The sequence below is a fragment of the Mauremys mutica genome, chromosome 2 (assembly GCF_020497125.1).
Source record: "Mauremys mutica isolate MM-2020 ecotype Southern chromosome 2, ASM2049712v1, whole genome shotgun sequence".
Classification (NCBI taxonomy): Eukaryota; Metazoa; Chordata; order Testudines; family Geoemydidae; genus Mauremys; species Mauremys mutica.
Genome location: NC_059073.1, coordinates 209,395,454 through 209,413,150, shown reverse-complemented (window position 1 = coordinate 209,413,150; position 17,697 = coordinate 209,395,454). Strand labels below are relative to the sequence as shown.

Here is a 17,697-nt window from a genome sequence, read left to right as displayed (position 1 = left end):
GGGTGTCTGGCTGAGCGTAAACTGCAGCCAGGCGATTTGCCTCAACCTCCCATCTGGACAAAAAGGTCTCGCCGTTGCTCTCACAGAGATTGTGTAGCACACAGCAAGCAGCAATAACTACGGGGATATTCTTTTCGCTGATGTCCGAGCGAGTCAGTAAGCTCCGCCATCTCCCCTTGAGACGTCCGAAAGCACACTCCACCACCATTCTGCACTTGCTCAGCCAGTAGTTGAAGAGTTCCTTCTCTCTGTCCAAGGCGCCTGTATAGGGCTTCATGAGCCAGGGCATTAGCGGGTAGGCTGGGTCCCCGAGGATCACTGTAGGCATCTGCACATCTCTAACCATTATTTTGTGGTCCGGGAAGAAAGTACCTGCCTGGAGGCGTTTAAACAGACCAGAGTTCCTGAACACACGCGCGTCATGAACCTTGCCCGCCCACCCAACGAAGATGTTGGTAAAACGTCCCCTATGGTCTACCAGTGCTTGCAGCACCATTGAAAAGTAGCCCTTTCGGTTAATGTACTTGCTGGCCTGGTGGGCTGGTGCCAGGATAGGGATGTGAGTCCCATCTATAGCCCCACCGCAGTTTGGGAATCCCATCGCGGCGAAGCCATCTATGATGTCCTGGACGTTTCCGAGAGTCACTACCTTTGAGAGAAGTTGCTCAACGATTGCGTGGGCTACTTCAATCACAGCAACCCCCACGGTAGATTTGCCCACGCCAAAGTGGTTCGCTACTGACCGGTAGCTGTCTGGCGTTGCAAGTTTCCAGAGGGCTATGGCCACTCGCTTCTGCACACTCAGGGCTGCTCGCATCCGGGTGTCCTGGCGCTTCAGGGCAGGGGACAGCAAGTCACAGAGTTCAAGGAAAGTGCCCTTACGCATTCTGAAGTTTCGCAGCCACTGTGATTCATCCCAGACCTGCAGCACTATGCGGTCCCACCAGTCCGTGCTTGTTTCCCGGGCCCAGAATCGCCGTTCCACACCATGAACTTGACCCATTGCCACCATGATCTCCACGGCGCGGCGTAACCTGCTTTGTGAGAGGTCTGCGCCACTCTGTGAATTCCTGTCCTCACCGCGCTGCCGGAGCCTCCTCGCCCCATTTCTCAGCAGCTGACTGTGGAAGAGGTGGACGATAAGGTGCGAGGAGTTGACAACGGCCATAAGTGCAGCGATGATAGCAGTGGGCTCCATGCTTGCAGTGCTGTGGCGTACGCGCTGTAACCGACAAGAGAAGGGCGCGAACAGATTTCCCGCCGGAGCTTTCAGGGAGGGAGGGCGTGATTGACGGTTCAATGACAACAGTTACCCAAAAGCACCCTCGACACATTTTTCCCCCAGGAGGCATTGGGAGCTCTACCCAGCATTCCAATGGGCAGCGGGGACTGCGGGAACTGTGGGATAGCTTCCCACAGTGCACCGCTTCCAAAGTCAACGCCAGCCCCGTTACTGTGGACTCAGAAATTCGAATTAGTGTATTTACTGTGGATACACAAATTCGACTTCATAAGGTCGAATCCACAAATTCGACTTAAGTAGATTCGAAATAGTCTTGTAGTGTAGACAAGGCCTTACTTCCTGGTGCCTTCTCCAAACTCATCTCTTCTGCAATCCTTGCCCCGCCCTCTGGGTTCCATGCAGGTTGCTACACCCTTTAATACAGACTCTCCTAATAAAGCAATTTTCCAGCTAAACAGATAATCCACATCACCAGCAACAATGCTATGGAAGTAACCTATGTTTCCTAGCAGCCCACTGGGATGTGTAGGTTGCTGAGGTCAGAATGGGCTTTACCCTCAAGCCATACAATTACCAGCCTCTAACATGAGCTCCTGCTTTCTGAAAGTCATGCAGAATAAAGTAATAGGCATATTAGCATCAAATGACAACTGAACTCTGCTAAACTATGTACTATTATGTTGTGCCTCAACAACCTCTGATTAATCCAACATATAGCAATCCTTTTAGATTATATATACTCTTCAAAACAGCAAACTGTCCTTTATGGTATGTCTATGCTACCATAAAACACCTGCATTTGGCCCAGGTCAGCTGACTGGGCTTGTGGAACTTGGGCTGTGGGGCCTATCAATTGCAGTGTAGACATTTGGGCTCAGGCTGCAGCCTAAGCTCTAGGAGCCCCCCAGTCTCAGAGCCCAGGCTCCAGCCCAAGCCCAAATGTCTGCACTGCAATTTGATAGCCACGTAGCCTGCAAGCCCAAGTCAGCTGACCCCGGCCAGCCGCTGGTGTTTCATGGCAGTATAGACATACCTTTATTGGCTCAAAAAGTCTTTTAAAAAAGTATATAGCCCTTAAAATACCATAGCAATAAGGTTCCCTGTTGTTATATAGTACAAATACACATGGAAGGACAATTCAAGGACATTCCTCTAAGAGAAACAAAAATGACAAACTCCATTGACAAGCGAAAGGGAGGGGATTGCCTCTTCCCCTTTACCAGCCCTTTATATATGTGCATATCACCCACAACTCTCCAATGCCCTGAGTTTTTCCCTTACCTTTGATAATATCTCCTGTTCAGGCATTTATCTATTAAGTGTTCTCTAGGCAAGCGTATTTCATTACAAAAGCATATAGCTAGATAGAGGCAGCTGTGTCTCACACTATGTATTTGTACAAGTGATATTATCTAGGGGAAATCTCTGATGGTCGATTACACAGGTGGCATTGCAAAAACACAAAGGGACTGAGTGAATGGGGCTGTGGCTGTTTTCACTCTGGTTTTCCTTGCTTTTGTAGGTGCACAGAGATTTAATCTTCACTACTCATTCCACTCTTTCATTGTACTATGTTCACCTGTGTTATATCTTAAGAATCAAATGCAAATTAACATATTTGTGGGGGTGCTAATTATATGAAGTAGCCTGTGCTGAAAGTGTATGTTCATGTAAAAAAAAGACACGAGCAAAGAGTTATACAATAGCCATAAAATGGCGGATTTGTCTAAGCTTTGCCACTTTTAAGCCCTGCACACAATAGCAACAGGAATCAAAGCAGCTAACTTTCCATCATCTCAGGACAAAGGTGCCTGTTTGATTCAGTTTCAAGGGCTGCATGCACAATCAGACCCCTGGAGATACTGAAAGGCAGAAACCAGAGAGATGCTTCAACAAAGTTCATACGCAGGAAGCTGCCTGCATGGAACGAAACAGAATGAGAAGGAAAATGAACAATGGGATTGGGCATGAAACTGCTTAGAGGTCACAGAAAGGTCTAAAAGAGGAAGAAAATATTCAGTAAGACATTTAAAATGGAAATACGGTAGCTATTAAAATGAAGCAAGGTCATTACTTAGGTTTAATGAAGCCGAATATAATCAAGAAGGAATTGAACAAACCGGGTGACAATTGTACACTGTAATGGAATATACAGTGTTACACAGCTTTACACAATGGGGCCAATCCTGCCACATCCCTGGAGGCTCTTTTAGCAGCTAACTAATGCAGCTCCTCTCTGCACTGGGACAGGTCAGGATTCCAGGGTCTGTAACCCCCCTGAAAAGCATAGAGCTGAGATATATGGGGCTCCCTGGTGCATAGTGGCATGCAGAAAGCAGATAGAGTGCTATGGGCCTGAGGGCGGAGTGAGTAGGCCAGGGGACTTATATTATTGATTGACCTGGAGTAGTCTCCATAGATCATCTGTATAGCTGCTTTCAGTTCGGGTTGGGAGGATTCCTCTTCCCCCATCTCTTATACATCTCCGTAGCACCTGGCCTGGCTATTCTAGCCAAGTGCTTGGTGGAGGCTTCACCCCAACCCGTGTGTTGTGTGGAGAAACCATTTTGCCCATGAGCAATAAATGGCTATGAAGGAGAGAGCCTCTGTGCTCTTCAAAGCCCTGATTGGTTTAGACATCTGGCAGGAAATCCCACACCCCACTTCCTGATGCCTTCTCTTTCCCCATTGGAGGCTCTCCTAAAGTGGCACTCTGGAAGTTGCTGCAGAGGGCTGAAGATAGGGTTGGTCACAAACTGAGCCTGAACTAAGTGCTGGAAAATAGCCTAGGGAGCTGATGAGTGTATGGCCACTGCTGGCTTACCCTGCATGCAAAGGTCAGTTACCATACCAAAGGCAAGGAGTGGCCCTGTTCTGGGGCTAACAGACCAAGGCTGAAGTGGCAGTTCAGACTGGTTTGTTTTGTGATGTAAACGTGGCAGAGGTATAAGTACAGCTATGTTGGTGTTACCTTTGTAAAGATTCGGGGATTTATTATTAGACTCACATTAACTGTTCCCTTCAACGACACTGCTTCTTTCCATGCTGATAAAGGTGTTGGAATAAATGTGGGCATTCGAGTGATTCCTGGGTGAAGTCCTGCCTTCTCAAAGGTGATCAGAGGATTCTCCAGGCCTAGGCAAGGCAGTGGGAATTTGAGATCTAGCATTTAGTTTGTTTGGTGCAGGGATCGGAATTCGTCCTGCAGTCTCTTTCCTGAGGTACGCTCCCAGAGAAATCAGTGGATATACGAAGATATGGAGGCCGCTTATTTTTTCTGAAACTAACAATGGCCTTTTCACTTTCATGCAGCAGAAGGAGACAGAGTTATGAGTGCAGCAATGTTACATTATCCCAAGTGAGTGAAATCCAAAGGGCCAAATTCTGCTGCCTTAGTATACGTGTACCTCCCATTGATTTTACTATCCAATGTCTGAGGGCAAATTTTAGACCAAACTATTATACCCGTTTTATATCCTGATGAATTTAGTGTGGTTCAGTAGGAAAGAGCGCTTTTAAATTCACCTTAATTTGCCCCCTCTTTAGTCAACAACTGTTGTTAGTAATTGCAATAAAAACAGATTCTGAAATGTGAAAATAACATGCTCTCTTTGGCTTCTTTAATCTCCCCATGTTGAAAAACAGTGTGAGATGTATTTAATTTTGCTCTTTTAAGTAAATCAGTACATTTTTCATCTGTCCCCAATCCCCATTTTGCTGCAAGACAGGCTTTTTAAAACTTGTGTTCATTTGATGTTGAGTATATTTTAAAGGATGGCAAATAAAAAAAATATATTAAATTAAAAAACCCCAACAACTAGGAAGTAAAATAAGGGCAAGAGAGAAATTTAAATCCAGAGAAAAGCTCTTACGAAGGAAATGTGGGACCAATTCAAAACCTTTGAGATCATAAACTCTTTTAAACCCATAGCTTTGCATTAATAAAGTTCAGACAAGTGAGCCAAACTATTCTTGGCTTATTTGTTGAGTCCCTGATCTCACAGCCAACAATGAGCTATTCCTGCAGTATTGAAATAAAAGCTGTAAATAGAAAATGCTTTGCCATTTGCATTGTGAATGGAGCAAGTTAATCATCACTCCCCAAAACATTGGGAAGGAAGCTGCTTGCTGGGTATTATTAGCATTATTTGTTCAGTGGTGTTTTAAATCTGCAGCTCTTTTTCATAGTGAACAGGTGTCTACATTTCTCTCTCTTGCCCTTGCACAAAGAATCCATTGCCACAATTAATACTCTGTGGCACTGTAGTTAGCACGTTTGGCAAAGGAGCGGAGGCTTGTAAGAGACAGAATAACCCACTCACTCAGAAAGGTCCCTTCAAGTCAGGCTATCAGCATATGGGTGGGGTGAGGTAAGCTCATGCTGTATCTATTATGTGGCTAAATAGAGAACCCAGCACTAAGTTTGCTGAAATATGTAAGTAGATGATAGTAGTTATATAGCAGTAGCCAGTAGTACTGACCAAAAGCGTTCAAAAAATTGTAAACTAGTCCTGAGATTGGCTTAAAAATCATGAGATTTTAAAAGAATAAAAAATCTTAGTTCTTTTTATTTGCTCTCTGGGTTTTGAACCTTTGGGCTTCACTTTGGTCACATTTTCAAGCTCTTTGTGCAGCCACAAGGGCTAGAAAGTCACTTTTTTATTTAAATGAAAACTTAACTTCTCATGTAATGAAATGCCTCTGGGAGCTAGGGCTTTAAGAAAAACACCAAATAGCATGAGACTCATGATAAAATCATGAGAGTTGGCACGTCCCTGGAGCTGCACTGGCCTTTCAGAGAAGGCACTTCTTAAAAGTGAATAGCAGTGAGGAGGAGAGAGTGGGGATAAGTGAACTGAGGTGGGAAGATTATTGTAAAAGGAGGAATTAAGCATGAGCAGGGGAATTGCATTCTCACTGCTTGCAGCATTTAAGAGCTTTGCGTGCTGTTCAGATATTCTCGAGGCATATACGCCTGGGCCCTAAATATCTCCAGCTGACGTGCTAAAGTTAGTGTTGGAGGATATGCATGTTTTTCTGATATGTTTACATGCACAAGCTGGAGCGTGCTTCTCTATTCTGGACAAGCAGTGCTTAAGTCAAGATAGAGAAGGGCTTAGAGTACAATTTACAGCAGCCCAAGGGGCTGTTGCAACAGTTGTGGCTTGCCAGAGCACAGGTGACCTTCTTGCTGGGGTCTGCCTTTTACACTAGGGACTTGGGGGTGGGGAAGTGGAAGGACCCCCTATAAGCCCAGGTAGCCAGTTAAGCCAATTTGCAATCAGAGGATAGGAGGCAAGCGAGACCAAGATGATCTTAAATAGACCTACTGCTTAGAACATCTGAACCAGACTGTGGTTCTAGATAGGATCCCTTTGCTTCCGATGTTCTATGCTTCTAGACAGTTTAAACTGCTTGGGATGCTTCCTGAGCTGGTATAAATCCATGTAAATCCATTACGATCACTAGAGCTAATACTTCAGGTTACACCCGCTTGGGTCTGGCGCCTCATACTTATGTATCTTAAAAGCTTTAAATTGATTTAAAGTGCAAGAAACAGTAATAAAAAAATATCAGTTGGAAGGGCAATAGAGAGTGCTAGCCAAAGGGTATACAGGATTTACGCTGCCATGGTGAGTTACTTAAACTGCACCGCTGTGATCGGCAGAGCTGGTAGTGCTGTCTAGACTTAAGACTACCTAACATGTTCCACTATAAGACCCTGTTTTCAGTTGTTTGCCAAACTTGAACCATCCAGGTTTAAATTTCCATGCTGGGTGTCTGCCTTCAGAAAACTTCAACTAAAATGGTCCAGCCATTTCCAAGAATGAGATTAGGGGAAAATACATTGTTTTGCTCCTGTGTTGAGGAGCTCTGGCACCTCCATTCCTTGGAGCAGGGACTTAAAATATGAAGGGGGGGGAGGAGGGGTCATCCTGTTGTCATGGATGTGCCTTTTACCATCCCGTAAAAATCCATCCAAATTTAGCCGAGTTATATCCCTCTGAAAATAGTCTCAGTTTTCACATGCTCAGTAGAGACTTAGAATTTGGCCACTAAACTCTCTAAAGAATCTGTCTGCACTGAGCATGCTCTACCCCTCGAGTGCAGAGGCTAAGCAGGACTTTCTCTGCTGTTGCTCCAGTCAGATGCTTGGGACCACTGTGGCATCAGGCACAGGAACTGAGTGTGGGGAGACTGTCTCTCTTGTGCTTTCAGTGCATCCCTTGCTGGGACCCAGGCAGTGAGGAGAACAAGGAGTCAGCCACACTAGAATTCAGAGGAGTGAGAAATGCAGGAGACAGAGGTTGGGGAGATGTGTGTGGGGGGGTGCGGGGAGTGGCACAAGAGCTGAGTGAAGTGAGGACAGGAACTGGTGGAGTACTGGAGGGATATATAGGTACACATGGGGGTACGGTGGTGGAGCATAGGGCAGGAGCCAGGGGGTGGGGTAGTTAGAAGCAGAGGGGGACATAGGCAGGGTAGGGGCACAAGGGTCTATAACCCCTAACATCAGAGGGGTAGCCGTGTTAGTCTAGATCTGTAAAAAGCTACAAAGAGTCCTGTGGCACCTTATAGACTAATAGACGTATTGGAGCATAAGCTTTTGTGGGTGAATACACACGTGTCTGACGAAGTGGGTAATCACCCACAAAAGCTTATGCTCCAATACTTCTGTTAGGGATTAGCGGTGCCTTATAGACTGACAGATACTCCTCTGCACTTTAACTCCTCTGGAACTGAACCCAGTTGTCCTGTATCTCTACATTCGTCTGCTGTCAGGAAATATCTATTAAACCCACTGGCAAAGTATGTCTCCCATCCTCTTTTAGTGACTGGCTCACCTATCAGTTACTCTGTTAGCTGAAGTGATAGTGGTCTGTGCTATGGATATAAAGATCCGAACACTGCTGATGACCCAAGCTGGGGTCACTATGATTCCACGTGATGGAGTTTGTTTTTTTTCCATTTGCTTTTTAAAGTAAAATTATGCAATTACATTTACCAAAATAATAATAATAATAATTAATAATAATAAATAAATAAAAAGACTTAAGGTTGCAAAGTCAAACACTTGAAATACCAGAATTAAGGTTGCTTTGCAGCCTTAATTTGCCCCCTCCACGTGCATTATGATAACAATTTTTAATTACATGAGCACATACTAGTTTTAAACAATTTTGATAACAATGTAAGCCTGTTAATTTTTGTGGTTTTCAAAAACCAGTGTTGATTTATTTTTATTTTTTTGAAGGGAGGGCTCATTTAAAAGCAAAATGAGTTTTTGACAATTGAATTTTTTTAACCAAATTTCCAAAATTCTTTACAGAAATATTTTGGTTTCTGGCTTCTCATTATGTTTTGAAGTAAATTTTAACCAAAATGATAATTTTCCACAAAACAAATTGGTTTTAGTCAACAAAGCTATTTTTCATTTAAAAAAAAAGACTAAATTTAAATCTAAAAGCGTCTTTAAATGTTTTCCCATTTAAGCCCCATTTAAGTTCACTGAGAATCATGTGGCAGGACCTAGCCCTCATGCAGAATCCCATTGATTTAGAGGTCTACCTGTGTGGTTCTTAGTGGGGAATTGGGGTCTAAGACATTACGCTTCTTGAGGGACGGACTATGATATTCCTCTATGTCTTGTACAGGATGTGGATGCTGTTATTGATCAATATATAATAAATAATAAGAACCACTTGAAAAAATGTGTTGAATTGCTCTTTTCTGCCTAGCTTTGAGGTGTTAGTCCTTAATGTTTTTTCTAATTTGGTTGGTGCTTTATTTTTGACTTTTCAGAGCATTTATACAGCTTGTTTCCTTCTGCTGTTCTGTGTAAATGTTTTTTGCGCTTCCAAGCTCAGAATATGTTTTTATTTTATTTTGTGCAGTAGAAAGAGAAGAAAGAATTACTCTGTGTCATTGTCAGCTGAAGGTTAATTGAGGTTTTCTGTGGGGCATTCATTTTAAGGCAGTGATGCCAGGTGAGAATATGAAAATGTGCTTCTATAACGACATTGACCTGGTAAAACAATGGACTTTGATTGGGCTAAGAATGCAGTCTCATTTCCATGCTTCCCTGAAACAAAGGGAGAATTCTCCAACTGCAATGCAGATTCCTTCTCCTGTATTAGACCCACCTCAGAGCTCGCACGCAGCTCTGCTTGCACCACTGTGCCCATTTATCACCACAGATCTGATCACTGCAGGCACTTGGGGTCTTTAATCTGATAGAACTGACAAAAGATGCTTATGCATACCATTAGGAAAGCAATATTCCATATGCTCTCTAATTGGTTTGAATTTATCCTATTATTTCAACATTTAAATGTTGCTGAATGTAATTTAGATGTGTCAGACTCATAAAGTGCAGGCTCTAGTGGGAGTTCATTATTGAAAAAAGATACGTCCACCAAGACTTCCTCTGGCAGAATGCCCAAGCCCCCATCGTTTTGCTTATCTTGTATGGCTTTTATCTGTTACTGATACTCCTACTTCCACACGGATGGTGTTTTTGATACGTTACTGTTATCTCTGACCAGCCATTTTAATATTTTTTCTCCCATTCAGAAGATATATTTTCCAAAAAATGTATCACTTGAAAATGCAGAGCTATTATCAATTTATAGTAAACAAAACTCTTCTGTGAAGAATGCTGAAAGACTGAGTGCCAATCTCAAGCAGATCATTTTGCTGACTGACTGGCTAGTGTAACAAAACCTGATAATTATCATTTTCCAAACTGAATGACTCAAGCAATGCCAGAACTCACTCACTGAAACCTCTGAAAGAGAAGCTGTTTCTTTTCCTGATTAGGATGTTTGACCCGCGGTCATCCCACAGGCTGAAAGCTTTTTCTCCCCTTTACTCATATGTAATCTGTAATTTAAAGAAAAATATAATTTGAAGTGAGCTTTAAAGGTTTGAGACTAGTTAGTTTTGGAACTCGGCTCTGCACTGTACTTTGGGCTAACAACAACAACAACAATAATAATAATAATAATATAATAATCATAAAAACAAAATCTTATGTGCACTCGCAGCTATCAAAAGTAATAAACAATATCCTGGCAGCTCAGTTTGATTCATACAGATAATGAATCAAATCGGAGCGAACTTAAAAAATATGAACTGTAATTTTCAAACTCCAAACCTATGAGAAGGAAAATTTGGCAAGGTAGCCTCTGAGGTGCAAATTAGCAACAACAACTAAAAATTAACCAAAACAATAAATAAATCCAGGGCTGTGATCAGTAATCATGTTTTCTGTGTCTTTCAGGGAGAAAAGGGGCCTTATTCAGGGAAAGCCTGAATACTCAATACCTTCCTTTGGTTTCTTTATGCCTTGGTGTATCTCAGATCAGTCTTTGCTGTTGTTAGGGTATTGAAAAGCAATATCAGAAGTAAAACTTGCAGGTTTAGACCTCTTTCAGACACACTTGGGCACATACATTTCCAAATTTTAAACTTACTTGCACCTCATAGATATGGCATCACACACCTCGTTTATGAGTTTTTCTGCATCTGTGTTCTGGCTTTGTTCCTTTGCAAAACCCAAGCAGTGTTGCCAACTCGCATGATTTTTATAAGATAAGTCTCACAATATCTGATAAGTTTCCTAGAGCTGCAGTTCCTTGAGTGATGTGACTATGCAAGAATCTGAGCTTTCATTTTTTTAAAAAGAATAACTTTGTATTCTTGTGGTTGTGAAGAAAAGCTTGAAAATGTGACTCGAGTGCATCCTAAAGGCTCAAAGACCAGAAGGCAAATAAATGAACCCAAATGGGTTTTTAATATCTCATGATTTTTCAGCTAATCTTGTGTTTTTTGGATGCCTAGCTCGCAATATTTTAATGCTTGGGATGGGCAATACTGCAAAAAAATACCCACTGCAAAAAATACCCACTGAGTCTCAGGTTATAGGGAGAACTGCACTTTAGACTCTGGGGTGCATCTCTCTGGGGATAGGCTTCACTCCCCTCCCCCTCCTCTGGGGAAGTTCAATCACCTGGGACTGGATGTCTGGACTGCAGTCTCCATGTCTCCCTGCAATATTAATGTGACAGGCCCAGTTGTGTTTGGCACCTGTGAGCCCTTTTACTTTGGGACTTGTGACCAGCAAGCTGAGTAAAGTGACTCAAAACCAGCTTCTTCAGAACAAAACGTTATATATTCATTCACCCAAAGGCCAAAGCATGCAGAGCAAAGTGTCTACATGCATATTTCCTCTTACCGAACCTGTAATCTTTCCTTGCAAGCTCTGGTATATTTCACCTAACCCAGTTATCTCCATCTCCGAGTTAGGAAAAGTTGACTGCCCTGCTGTAGTTTGAATGTGTGTGTCTCTCTCTCTTTGTGTCTCGTTGTTAGCCCGTCAGCTCGCTCTGATGCTCACTGGCAGCCCCTGGCAGAACCTCTGCCTTTATGAGGCTGGGGTCCTGTAACAATTTAGTATCCTCTTTTGATCCTAAGCTCAGCCTTGGGGAGAGCAAACCATTCTTGCCTGTATGGAGCCAGGTAGGTAGCTTCTCACTAGTTGATGTCCCAGGCATTGGTGTTTTAACTCCTTTGAAGTTGTTTACCCCAGGTGTCTTATCTCTCATTGTTTCGTTTCCTGTGGGTTTTCCCCTTACAGCTGCCTTTGATTGAACTCTGTGCATTGAGACAGTGTAGTATCATACAGATAAACAGAGATGCATATGATACAGATAAAAAATAACACCCTGGACTCCTTTTTCCACACCAAGCTACAGAATGATACTTTCTCCTTTGTGGAGTGAAAATCTTGTGCAGACTTCTCTCACAATATGACTACCCCTTATAAATGTCCTTTTCATAAATAAAAGTATAATTCAGCTTTAAACCCTCATTTGTAAAGGACTTCTGTTTCACCACTTTTTCTTTAAGGTCATATCATCTCCTGATCTTTGACTGAAATATCAGGGTAAATAGCTTTAATCAAGTTAACGTCTGCCCTTCTAACAAAAAAAAACCACACACACACGTGCAGGGGAGTGCATCACATTTAGAACTGAGAACACTGAAGAAAGTGTTTAAACACAATAGCTTCCCAAAGGGTATTGTTCTCTCATTTAATTCAGATTTACAACCAGAACAGGTTTTAAAATTTTGATTGTGTACAAGTGATGGATGTCTTGAACAATGCATGCATGGCACCATCGTAATGGAGATGGTGGAAATCACAAAGAGATGCTGGAGCTTCTCAATCTCTCTTCCCTCTGGGTGAAATTTGCTCTTGTGCAGAAGCTCATCACAAGAGCTCCTCACTCTGTAAACAGGACATAATGGGAATTGTGTGGTTGATAGGCCTGGTGCAAGGCCTTAAGCATGGTGGTGAATTCAATCTTTTCTTGACAGTACAAAGGGGAGAATTGCACATTTTTAGTCATGGGTTATGTACATCGGATGAAATTCAGCACCCACTTACACAGGAGGCTTCAATCTTCTGCTTCAGGATGTGAGGAACCTCATTGGGGATTGCATGCTGCAGTGAGAGGATAACATCCACATTCTGAACTTGGCTTGTGACAATGGATGGAAATACAGTCTCTATCTGACTTCTCTGAATGTCAGCAGGGCAGGTCATTTGGATCACAATATTCCAGGCTCAACCAAGAGTCACTATAATAATAATTATTGACTGAAAATGAGATGAAAGAGCATTTAAATGAACACCAAATTACAATTTATTCTTCTGTCTAAGGTAATCACTGCTATTGTTCAAATATCTTTGGTGGTAGTGGGGGAAACCAGAAACTCTTTTGTTTTTTGAAGTTTTAACAGTAATCACAATAATTTTCTATAACAAACAGAAACCAAAGTACTGTCACTTGTCAGTCAAACTCACTAAGGAGATCAAAACTTGACTGACAGGGCCATGATAGACCGTTCTTCCTACTGCACTTTCAGTGCAGAGAAGAGTGCAAATGTTCTCTCTCACTTTTTGGCAAATAGTGCAAGGAATGTTATTTGAAGCTGTTTTTTCTTTATTTTTTTTTGTGTGGGGGACATGATGCGAGGAAACTTGCCTTAATAATTAATGAAAGATTATAGATCCAATCCTATATGCTTTAGAGCATCATTTTGAACACTATTAAGCCTGGTCTATGTTTAAAAGTCATAGCTACGTCACTCAGGGTTGTAAAATTTTACCCTGAGTGCCACAGTTCACCAACCTAACCCCCTGGTGTAGATGTGTGAAGATCAACAGAAGCAATGTTTTTGACATTTTAATGGCTATCACAATAATTTGTGGCTAGGTTGACAGCTAGCTACTGCTACTGAAGGAGGTAGATTACCTACATCAATTGGAAAACCTGCTTCCATCACTGTAGGAAGCATCTACGCAACAGTGCCACAGTGGCATAGCTGCAAGCACTCTAGCTGTGCCAGTATAGCACCCGGCGAGTAAACTTGGCCTCCCATCCTGTAAATGCATATTTTGTGCAAAAACAACGGGGCACGTTAGAGACTAACAAATGTATTTGGGCATAAGCTTTTGTGGGCTAGAACCCACTTCATCAGATGCATGGAATGAAAAATACAGGAGCAGGTATAAATACATGAAAGGATGGGGGTGCTTTACCAAGTGTGAGGTCAGTCTAACGAGATAAATCAATTAATAGCAGGATACCAAGGGAGGAAAATAACTTTTGAAGTGGTAAGAGAGTGGCCCATTACAAACAGTTGACAAGAAGGTGTGAGTAACACTAGGGAGAAATTAGTATTGGGGAAATTAAGTTTAGGTTTTGTAATGACCCAACCACTCCCAGTCTTTATTCAGGCCTAATCTGATGGTATCCAATTCACAAATTAATTCCAGTTCTGCAGCTTCATGTTGGAGTCTGTTTTTGAAGTTTTTGTTGTTGAAGAATTACCATTTTTAGGTCTATTATTGATGACCAGAGAGATTGAAGTGTTCTCCTACTGGTTTTTGAATGTTATGATTCCTGATGTCAGATTTATGTCCATTTATTCTTTGGCCAAACCGGACAGTCTCTATGCAAATGTATATGGCAGAGGGGCATTGCTGGCACATGATGGCATATATCACATTGATAGATGTGCAGGTGAACGAGCCCCAGATGGACTGATGTGCTTAAGTCCTATGATGGTCTCCCTTGAATAGATATGTGAACAGAGTTGGCACTGGGGTTTGTAGCAGGGTTTGGTTCCTGGGTTGGTGTTTTTGTTGTGTGGTGTGTAGTTGCTGGTGAGTATTTGCTTCAGGTTGGGGGGCTATCTGTAGGCAAGGACTGGCCTGTGTCCCAAGGTCTGTGAGAGTGAGGGATCATCCTTTAGGATAGGTTATAGATCCTTGATGATGTGCTGGAGAAGTTTTAGTTGGGGGTTGTAGGTGATGGCTAGTGGTGTTCTGTTACTTTCTTTGTTGGGCCTGTCTTGTAGTAGATGACTTCTCGGTACCCTTCTGGCTCTGTCAGTCTGTTTCTTCACTTCACCAGGTGGGTATTGCAGTTTTAAGAATGCTTGATAGAGATTCTGTAGGTGTTTGTCTCTGTTTGAGGGATTGGAGCAAATGCAGTTCTATCTTAGATCTTGGTGATAGACAATGAATCGTGTGATGTGGTCTGGATGAAAGCTGGAGGCATGTAGGTAAGTATAGCGGTCAGTAGCTTTCCAGTATAGGGTGGTGTTTATGTGACCATCGCTTATTAGCACTGTAGTGTCTAGGAAGTGGACCGGTCCAGGTTGAGGTTGATGGTAGGGTGGAAATCATTGAAATCTTGGTGGAATTCCTCAAGGGCCTCCTTCCCATGGGTCCAGATTATGAAGATGTCATCAATGTAGCGCAAGTAGAGTAGGGCCGTAACGGGATGAGAGCTGAAGAAGCGTTGTTCTAAGCAATTATCCATTATGTTTGAAATTCATCCTGTGTTGGGGGCCAGCAAAGTCCTATGGTTTTCAAGTGCATTAGGCAATTTGGCAGTCCATGGACCTTGTGATGGCTGCAGGGAAGATTTTCATCTTATTAGAGTTGTCCAAACTCACCATTTCAGTTTGAATGGGTTTGTACACTCTGAACATTGCCCCCAAGTCTAAAACAAAACACAGGCTAAAGCATTACATTTTACATGGCTTCAGTCAGAAACCTGGAAAACATCGTTTTCCACTAAAAATACAACCCAACTCGGTTTCTCTTAAGTTTGTCTCGGGGTTCTTCCAAATTCCCTGAAAGGTTGGCAGCACTTGGCAAACCTACCCTGAGTTCTAGGTTTGTAACAAAACTTGTAATCGGTTTCAAAACGGAATCATCTGTATTGTTTGAAAAGCTGGTTGCAGTCAAACACTATGTTTTTTAGTAGTCAAATGCAAAGCCATGCATCTAGAAACAAAGAAATGTAGGCCATACTTGTAGGGTGGGGGACTGTATTTGGGAAAGCAGTGTCTCTTAAAAAGGTTTTCGGGTTCATGGTGGATAACTAGCTGAAAATGAGCTCTCAGTGCAATACTGTGGCCAAAAGTCCTGCCCCACAGAGCTTACAATCTAAGTATAATATGAGACCATTATTCCTGTATGTGAAAAAAGGAGAATATTGAATAAGAGTAGGGAGGTGTTGTTACCACCACATACAGCAATTGTAAGATCACTGCTGACATTCTGTGCCCAGATTTGCTGGCCACACTTCAAAAAGAATTGAAAAATTGGAGTGTGTTCAGAAAAGAGCTACAAGAATGATTTACGGTCTGGAAAACACACCCAAAAAGTGAGATTTAAGGAGCTCAGTCTATTTAGCTCGTCAATGAAAAGATTGAGGTGACTTGTTTATATTCCATAAGTACTTATGTAAGGAGAAGATCTTTGATGAAAGGACAGTTAATTCAAGCAGACAAAGGCATAACAGGATCCAATGGATGGAAGTAGAAGCTAGGAAAATTTGAATCAGAAATAAGGCACAAATCTTTGACAATGGGGAGGGAGTGGTAATTAACTAGAGGAATAGATTGCCAAGGAATGTAGAAGATTCTTTATCTTCTGAAGTTCTTGTATCAAGATTGGATGTCTTTCCAAAAACGGTAGGCTCTAGTTTAACTACAAGATATTGGGCTTGATGCAGGAGCTATTGGGTGAAATTCTAAATTCTACGGCCTGAGTAATTCAGGTCATCAGAGTAGATGATCATAATATACTCTCTTGTCTTAAACTCTATGAATTTTCAGCAGCTCTAGTATTGCGAACATGAAAGTAATGTTGTTATGGCCATTGCTTCCTGTATTCTTTTTATTCCAGTGCACCTGGATAAACATTTCCTTCATTTTAGATTTTCTGATGCAAACAAATATTTTTTACTTCTATAAATTGATTCAGTGCCTGTAATTGACAACTAAAGCTGAAATTGTGACTGGTGCTGTGGGGGTGCAGAAGGAAAAGTCCCACTGGAAGGCTGAGGCCATCCCCTTTCTGATGGTATACATAGCTTGGAAAGGATTAGATTTTTCTCTATAAATGTTGATTTTTGCCATACGGGCACAAACTGATGAAAATATATTTCCATTGATAATAGAAATGTACAGATAAATAAATAAAGAAAAATATAGAACCAAAATCAAATTATTTCGACTTTTGAATTAGGCTTGTTACAAATGGACTAGTGAATAAATAGTAAAAACAGATATGATTTGTTGATTTAAGGATATGTACTCTGTATATTTTGATATGTGATGTTGACAATTTGTGTTCTAATGGTTTAATAAAGCTTTACAGTTTTGAATCCCAATGCCTACTGTCATTACATAATTCTTACTCACCATAATTTTCTGCAATTGTGGAAATTTAAATTGATAAAAATTGAAGAAAAAAATGCTTAAAACCCATAGTTCCACACAACTGTGAAAATGTAAATAGATAAAATTGCTTTAAAATAAACATTGGTGTTATCTGTGAAAACTGTAAAATAAATAAATAAAGATCAAATTCTGCCAAACCTATGTATAAAGCCTCCATTTCTAGTCTTGCAGAGTCATGAGAAATCAGACTGGTGCAGGAGTTAAGTGTGCATTTTCCCCCCACGTTTGTGGAAAGGAAATACTTTTGGACAAGATTTGTTTATAGGCTTTTGTAAGCTGCTTGGGGGAAGGGCTGGGATCCTGGAATAAGTCCCAGAGTATGTGGTCTGTGGGCAGGAGGCAGGTGAGGCTGTCAAAGATGCACAATAAATGCAATTCATCACATGGCTGTGCTGACTTACTGTATGGCAATGCAATTTTTCATATGTCTATCACCACCCATACGTGGTTTGTGTGTGTGTGTGTGTACACCACCACATGTATGCCATGTTCAGCGCTTAATACTGTATGCACATACTTTGCCAATGAAGCTATTAGATCCTAGCCTCTGTGTCCCCAGAGCGTTTTTATTTTGCTGCTAATGGAGCTCTAAGGACATCATGTGACCTAGGACTTTGAAACAA

The 17,697-nt window shown here is 41.9% G+C and overlaps 1 long non-coding RNA gene across 1 annotated transcript in view; it reads left to right on the top strand.

The window, feature by feature from the left end:
- The first annotated feature begins 3,956 nt into the window (after nt 1–3,956).
- Nucleotides 3,957–17,697, top strand: part of LOC123364674 — a 37,322-nt gene continuing 23,581 nt past the window's right edge. The window contains exon 1 of the long non-coding RNA XR_006577206.1: nt 3,957–4,080. This is a non-coding gene — a long non-coding RNA (uncharacterized LOC123364674). The remainder of the gene's footprint in view (nt 4,081–17,697) is intronic.